Genomic DNA, 7,745 nt, shown 5'->3' with positions numbered 1-7,745 from the left:
ACCACACATTCATCAACTCTATCCACTTATTCCTATACTCATTAGCATGTGGCACTGGGAATAATCCAGAGATTACTTTGAGGTCCTACCTCTTAATCTGCTAGCTATCTCCCATAACTCCCGTTACCAGACTTCTCTCCTCTTTACACCTTCATCATTGATACCTATTTGAACCACAATCTCTGATTGTTCACCCTCCCCTTTCAGAATACTCTGCAGACATACAATGACATCTCTAACTTTGGCCCAGGGAGGTCATGCAACACCTTAGAATCAGTTCTGTAGCTGCACCCCTCATGATCAAGTCTCCTACCATGGTTGCTCTTCTGTTTTTTTCTCCTCCTCCCTTGTGTAGCTGGGCTCCGGCACTCCCCAAAGAAACCATCACTTTTACCACTTTCCAACACAAAAAAAACTATTCTTGAGTGAGGTGCCCTCTGGGGATTTCCTGACTCCCTCCCTACTTCTGACTGATTGTCACCCACTCCTTCTCTGACTGCACTTCCTTACAATGTAAGGTGACCACATCTAAAGATATGCTATCCATGTAACTTTCAGCCTGGGAAATGCATTGTTGTATCTCCAGCTGACATTCAAGCTCTGAAACCTGTCATTCATGTTTAAACTGGTGCCACTTCCTACAGATATCATCATCCAGACTGCCAGCAATGCCTAAGACTTCACACATACACCAGGCTGTGCAACATAAAGGACTGAGCTCCCCTGCCATATATTTAGTTAAAATAATCTTGCCCTAAATTCAAGCCATGAAGAAAATTACATAAGTCCATTTCTTAAAAAAAAAAGCTAGAACTCTTTACTTTCCCTAAAGCAGCTTTAAAGTGAAAGAAGACAACTTAACCATTGCCAGCTTGTGCTTTGCGCTGATGCCATTATCATCAATCAACACAGTCAATAAAGTACTTTAGAAAGATAGCTATTGTTCCAATGTAGGAAAAGCTTAAATGCCTTTGGATTCAGAAAGGTTTGGGAGTGTCTAATTGGATATTGTAATCACGAGGCCCAATGCAAAGAAATAAAAAAAATCTGCCTCCATCCTAAATACATGGTATCTTCATGCAACTAGGTGGTCTTTTCCCACAATAGTTCTCTTGGCATTATGATTTTGTCCCAGTGACATTGAAGAAATGACGATATATTTCCAAGTCAGGATGGTGTTTTGCTTGGACAGGAGCTTGCAGGCAGTGGTGTTCCCATGCGTCCACTGTCCTTGTCCTTCTAGATGGTAGAGGTCATGAATTTAGAAAGTGTTGTCAAAGGAACCTTGGAGAATTTCAGTGTATCCTGTAGAGTGTACTTATTGATGTTACTGTGCATTGGAGTTGTTGAACGTTTGTGAATGAGGTGCCAAGCAAACAGAATGCTTAGTCCTGTGCATTGTAGGATATGTACTCATCCAGACAAGTGGAAATTGTTCCATTACATTCTTGACATAATCCTTTTTGTCAATGGACAGACTTTGAGGAGTCAAGAGGTGGGTTAATTGCAAAAAAATTCTAAGCCTCTGGACTGTTCTTATAGCCATAACATTTATGCAGCTGGCCCAGTTCAACCACTAGTCAATGGTACCCCCAAACATGTTGATAGTGGGGTATTCACAGATATAATGCCTTTGAACGTTAAGGGACAATGGAAGGATTCTCTTTTGTTGGAGACGGTCATTGATTGGTGCTTATGTGGTGCAAATGTTACTATAGCTTATCAACCCAAGCCTAGATATTACTTTGATCAATGATAGAGTCCCTACAATGTGGAAACAGGCCATTTGGCCCAACAAGTCCACTCCGCCCCTCCAAAGAGCATTCCACCCAGACCCTTTCCCTTTCCTTTCCCTGTAACTCAGCATTTCCCATGTCTAATCCACCTAATGTACACAACCCTGGACACTACAGGCAATTTAGCATGACCAATCCACCTAACCTACACATCTTTGGACTCTGGGAGGAAACCAGAGCAACTGGAGGAAACCCACACAGGCACAGGGTGAATGTGCAAACTCCACACAGATAGTCACCTAGGGTGCAATCGAACCTAGGTTCCTGGCGCTGTGAGGCAGCAGTGTTAACCACTGAGCCACCATGCCAACCTGTATTTGGACACAGACTGTTTTATTTTCAGAGAAATCACAAATGGTATGCAGCATTGTGCAATTATCACTGAATATCCCCACCTCTGACCTTATGATGGATGGGCAGTCATTTAACCAATGGATGATAGTTGGGCCTAAGTCATTGTCCAGAGGAATATCTGGAATGATGTCCTGGAGCTGAGATGATTGACATCAAACAGCCATAACCATCTTCCTTTGCATGAGCAAGGAATTCAACCAGATTGTTTCCCACTGACCCCACTCCTACTATGGTTCTTTGATGCTACCCTCAATGCATCCTCTATATAGTGCCCAACATGAAGAAGGACTGATCAGCAGGAATTTACTTGTTTGACCTGATTCCATGAGACTTCATGGGGTCTTGAGTAAATGTTGAAGACTCCCAGAGAATTGTGAATGCACCGTTGTTGTTACCGATATCTTGGTTAATGGATGTTGGTCCATCTGGTTTCATTCCTTTTGTCATATATTGTCATTGGCTAATACAACTGAGTTGCTTGTTGAGAGCATTTTAAAGAGCAATTTAGAGTCAACCAGGTGGATTTCTCTGACATACAACTTGCTCATGCTCACTGGCTTAAATTTTATTTTAATTCCAGATATTTATCATTAATTAAATTCAAATTTCACCATCTGCCAGGGTGAGTTTCAAACCCATACCCCCAGAGCTTTAGCCTAAGTGTCTGGATTACTGGTCCAGTGACAATACTGTGACACCACTGCTTCTGCTCCTGTCAATATGCATTTTCATGTAAAATGTTATTGTAAATTAAATAAAACAACTGAAAGATCATAATGGTTCCTGGTAAATAAAAGTAACAGGGCAAAGAAAATTCAGTTTGTTTAATTTTGTACTGCTTATACACTGCATGTTGGCCCTTAGCCAGCACTAGTGGACTGTAGAAGCAGCCTAACGCTGAAAGTGCAATGTGAGACCATCACTGTGTGCTATCGTATTCATCACATGAGGTTATCTGGAGTTTGTGGTGTAATATAAATAATAACATATATTGGCTGCAGTCTTGCCACAAAGTTCATAGTTAAAGAAAGATCTTTTTACAATAAAACAAACTATCGTAATTCAGTCTGTGATATTCGCATGTATTAATAATAATCAAGTGTTTAATTAACAAAAGCAATATGTATCTGTATGACACAAATTAGAAGGTTTACACACTGTTGTGGTCACAGTCAGGGTAGCAACTGAAGTGCTGTCATTTGCCACACAGCACTGAAAATTCAGCCAGGGCTACTGTACATAGCTAGCGACCAGCTCCCAGTGAACCAAGAACATTTGGCAGGTCAGATTACATCTGTGCAAAAGAAACAAAAACTCAGTTAACATTCCAAGTTTGGACCAAAGCTCCATCTGAAAACATTGGTGCGCAAACATCAGGTAAGAATGCAATGGTGTTTGTTGTGATCCATTCTACAGCTAAATAGCCTCCTACTTTGACTGACTCAGCTCATACAAGAAAGAAAATTAACAGAAAATTACCTAGATATTTCTATCCTGCAAGCGACAATATTTTACAGAACCCAGACAAATCAGGAAAGGAAAAGATTTGAAAACTTTAATCACAAAATGTAATGGGTGCTGAAAATATGAAACAAAGACAGAAAACCTTGGTAATAGCCAATAGGCCTGGCAGCCTTTGTGGACAGAAAAAAGGTTTGTTTCATGTTCTGACCTGAGACACTCGCCCAAGCCTTCCAGTTTCCATATCAGCAGAGGGGCAATATAAATTGGCAAAGGTGAGGAATCTGCAAGAGTACAGTGGCACAGACATGCAAAGGAAATTTTTCCAAAAATAAACTTCCAAAAGGCTGATTCTCTACACTCTGGCTCCTTCCATGAATGCCTCCAATCCTGAGGTTAGGTACAAAAACAAAGTTGCCAGAAAAGCTCAGCAGGTCTGGCAGCCACAGTGAAGGAGAAAACAGAGTTAAAGTTTCAGGTCCGGTGACCCTTCCTGAGCTTAAGTAGTTGTCTTAGACCAGATAAACAAGACTTACCCAGGAAAAGTGATTCAGTTTAATAGTTGGCCTAATTCAATGGTTACCCAGTATGAATCCAATCAGCCCCTAACCACCTGATTATCCTCCCAATCACACAAGTATCCCAAGTTCTGACCATCCCACCAACCCTCTGATCTTTCCTAGAGAATAAGGTTGGGAAATAACAATAGGGAACCAGAAAATCATATAGAAATTGTATATATACTTTGCATCAGTCTTCACAGTGGAAGACATTAATAGCACCACAAAATTATTAAATATTCAAATGGCAAAGGAGGAGAGGAAATAGATATAATAACTATCATTAGACAAAAAAGTGCTAGGTAAACTAGTGGGGCTAAAGACCAAAAGGACACCAGACCTGATGGGATGCATCATAGGATATTAAATGTAGTAGCTATAGAGATATTGGATGCACTGGTAATAATCTGATAGGAATTCTTAGATACTGGAAAAGTCCCAGAGAATTGTAAAACTGCAAATTTAACTTCTTTGGTTAAAAAAATGGGAGAGTCAAAAAAGAGTATCTGTGGGCCAGTTAGCTCAACATCTATTATTGGGAAAATGTTAGAGGCCATTATAGGAGATGTAACAGAACATTTAGAAATAAATAAGGAGAGTCAGCATGGCCCGATGAAACAAACATCATGGCTGACAAATTTACTGGAAGTTTTTGAGGAGGTAACAAGAAGGATAGATAAAGGGGAAGCAGTAAATGCATGTGGTAGTATATTTGGACTTTCGGAAGGTGCTTTACAAGGTACTAAACATTAGGCTACTTAATAATACAAGAGCCCATGGTGTTGTAGGCAGTATATTAACATGGAGACAGGATTGGCTAACTGATAGAAGATGCAGAGTTGGGATAAAGGGGCAACTTCAGGAAGGCAACCTATAACTAGAGGAGTACCATAGGGACCAGTGCTGGTGACACAATTATTTATAACATGTATTAATGACTTAGATGAGGAAAGTAAAGATACTTCAGCCAAACTTGTGGATGACACCAAAATAGTTGGGAAGGTAGGTAGTCAGGATGACACAAAAAGTCTACAGATGGTTTTAGACAGGTTATGTTTGTAGGCCAAAGCTTGGCAGATGTGTCATTTTGTATTTTGGTAGGAAGAATCGAAAAGCTGCCACAAATGGCTCCATGTAGTTGGACTGTGCGATGCTACCAATTCCTGTGGAGAGGTTTAAGGGGAAAAAACACCTTTGACCATAAATCTATCTATATCATGTCCTAAAGGCCCTCTAAATGTATAGATGAACCCAAAATTCGTTTAGTACAGTAGACAGTGAGGAAGGTTATCTAAGATTACAAAGAGTCTTGATCAATTGGGCCAATGGGCCAAGGAGTGGTAGATGGAGTTTAATTTAGATAAATGCAAGATGTTTAGTAAGATTAACAAGGCCAGGACTTACACAGTAAATGGTTGGGTCCTGGTGAGTGTTGTAGAACAGAGATACCTGGGGTTCGGATACCTAGTTTCTTTAAAGTTGTGTTGCAGGTAGGCAGACTGGTAAAGAAGGCACTTGGAATGTTTGCCTTCATTGCTCAGACCATTGGATTTAGGATTTGGGACATCATGTTGTGGTTGTACAGGATGTTAGTGAGGCCACTCTTAGAATACTGTAAAAGCTCTGGTCGCTCTGCCATAGGAAGGATATTTTAAATTGGAGAGGCTGCAGAAAAGATTTACAAGGATTTTACTGGGACTGTAGGGTTTGAATTATAAAGGAGAGGCTGGATAAACTGGGACTTCTTTTCACTGAAGCATAGGAGATTAAGTGGTGACCTTATAGAGGTTTATAAAATCATGAGGGGCATAGATAAGGTGAATAACAAAGTTTTTTTCCCTGGAGTGGGTGAGTTCAAAACTAGAGGGCATAGGTTTAAGGTGAGAGGAGAAAGATGTAAAAGGGACTTGAGGGCAATTTTTTCACACAGAGGGTGGTTCTGCCACCCTCTGCCAGAGAAGGTGATAGATGCAGGTACAATACCACATTTAAGAGACATTTGTACAGGTACATGCATAGGAAAGCTTTGGTGGGATATGAGCCAAATGCAGGCAAACAGGACTAGTTTAGTTTGGGAAACTTGGACTGAAGCCTTTGTTTCTGTGCTGTAAGACTCTATGACTCCTCAACTGTATGACTCTGGGACAAAAAGGAGATGGTAGATTGTGTCACGTGGTGTCCCAGGCAGACAGTCAAAGTCATTTGTCAAAGTCAGAATTAACAAACAGGCATGAAGATGAAGCTTGGCTGGCGGTGAGAAAGGCCCTTCCTGTCAGATGCTTCACGCACATCTTACTCCCTCTGTACATTGCCCTTGAGGTGGCTGTGGTGGGTAAGACCCACTTGTCCAGTTCCTGTGGAATGTATTCTTGCGAAGACGTTTTGGTGAGAGGCACAACAATATTTATCAAGTTTCATCTGTAGCATTTCCGTGGTGCAGGGCTCTGTGCTCTACAGGATGTTCCCAGAGACACACATTAAGGTAAACATGAACTATACTCAGAGGACCATCGTTCATCCGCCAAAAACATGATGCATCACCAGATTGAGGATTTATCTGTAACCGAGTGTTGCAGACAGGTATATTGCAAAGTTTAGGACAACATAATACAGGATGTGCTAAAGCCTGGGGCAGCCACCATAGAGGTACAATGGGAAAAGATCATTGTCTAGGACCTTTTCGCCATAGCATACCAAGGGGCTGGAATGTGTTGAATGCCTCAGGTTGTGCACCATACAAAGAATGAACGTTACGAATCAAGAATACTGAAAATGTATTGAGCATCTCACATTGGTACACTTTGCATTGAGAAAATTTTAATACCTGTTACATTTTCCGTAATTTTCAATTTGGATTGATTTGCCCTAGGGTTGTGTACCTAACATGGAATATAATTTGTAAGTATTAAGGTCATCGTAATCATATTGTATTGTACATGCTGGATGGGACCAAGTTGAATTTTATTGCAAATTCTATAATATTCTAGTCAAAATGTCTTGTAATTTTTATTTTACAGATTTTATGATTATTATATATTTTGAGGGAAAATCCTTTAAAATTTCCAGCTAGACTGGGGGCGGGGAATAGGGGGAGGTGTGTTGTCAGGGATTGGGCTGTGGTGAGGGAAGTCGGAGATCAAGTGAGGCCATTGTTAAAGTGGATTATTTCTGATGATTACAGACCGAACAAATAATTTAGCTTGTTCAACCAATGACTCTAAATTCCTTACATCTGGAACTGGAACTGGAACACAAAAGTTGAATTTCCAAGAAAGCACTTAGAAGTTTTCAATTTGACAATTGAAAGTTATTGTTGTGTAAATCTGCTTCAAATGGTTTTAAAATTGCACAATCAGATGGCTCTTTCGATCGAAGTGTCAATGCAAGCAGAAAGCATTGTTTATCTCTCAAAAAGATGCTAATATTGCTGAAATAAGTGAAGCTTCACATAAATCTATCTAGCGCTGTAATGTGGCAAATTCTGATTCTTCGCGTTTTGTATTCGGTCCAAAAAATAACTGGATCAAAAGAGGAGAAAAGCACACTGCTCATTCAATCACAGTGAGCAGACCCC

This window comes from Rhincodon typus, chromosome 2, assembly GCF_021869965.1.
Source record: "Rhincodon typus isolate 14 chromosome 2, sRhiTyp1.1, whole genome shotgun sequence".
In the NCBI taxonomy this organism is placed as follows: Eukaryota; Metazoa; Chordata; class Chondrichthyes; order Orectolobiformes; family Rhincodontidae; genus Rhincodon; species Rhincodon typus.
Note: the sequence above shows the minus strand (reverse complement) of the source record.